Source organism: Plasmopara halstedii (assembly GCF_900000015.1).
Source record: "Plasmopara halstedii genome assembly, contig: Scaffold_2904, whole genome shotgun sequence".
Taxonomy (NCBI): domain Eukaryota; phylum Oomycota; class Peronosporomycetes; order Peronosporales; family Peronosporaceae; genus Plasmopara; species Plasmopara halstedii.
The window spans coordinates 803107-804094 of NW_020189809.1; positions in this window are offsets into that span (position 1 = coordinate 803107).

Consider the following 988-nt stretch of genomic DNA (forward strand, 5'->3'; position numbering starts at 1 on the left):
CTTGATCAGTGGCGACGAGAAGGTCCGAGAGCATGAGACTGTTCTTTCTCAAGCGAATACCATACCGTCGTTTGAAGGATTGAAAGAGATCGTCGGGAAGATTTATAGAATGCTCTCGAATGAGCAATAAGTGTCTTCCATATCATCTATCATCTGAGAGCTGTCTCTAAGGGTGTCTAGGCGTACTCTAGGTGCTCTTATATGCGATGATGATATCCTCTCTTATCCTCCTTCCGTCCGCTCATTGTCCGCTCATCGTCCGCTCAACCATCGCATATAAGAGCACCTAGAGTACGCCTAGACACCCTTAGAGACAGCGATGATGTACTGTGTACTACTATATCGTAGTACATCATCGCTGTACTATATAGTAATATACACTACTATATAGTACTATATAGTACTATATAGTACTATATAGTAGTGTATATCATAGTAGTATATATATTGATGTATGTACTATGAAGCAATAATGTACTATATATATTAAACTATATAGTACTATATAATACTATATAGTACAAAGACAGCGATGATGTACTGTATAGATGTACTATATAGTAGTACATCATCGCTGTCTCTGTATATAGTACATCGCTGCCTCGATAGTACATGTACTATATATTACATTACTATATGATGTACTATATAGTGCACTTTATCTATAGATGTACTATATAGTACTAATTCCTATAGTACTAATAGTACATCAACCATATAGTACTAATAGTACATCTACTATACAACATCGCTGTCTCTGTATATAGTACATCATCGCTCTCTCTGAGGTGTTTAGGGGTACTCTCGATTCCTTATTAGGGGTAGGATGAGCGGACGATGCAGCAGGAGGATACACCCCGTCTGCTAGGGCATTGGTCATTCTCGAATTTGCCACGCTGGATTGAAGTGATGGCGCGGAATGGTTCCAGGTTGTGAGCGAGGACGGCAACGCACTGACATCGGCTGCTGCTGTCATCGTGGATATTGA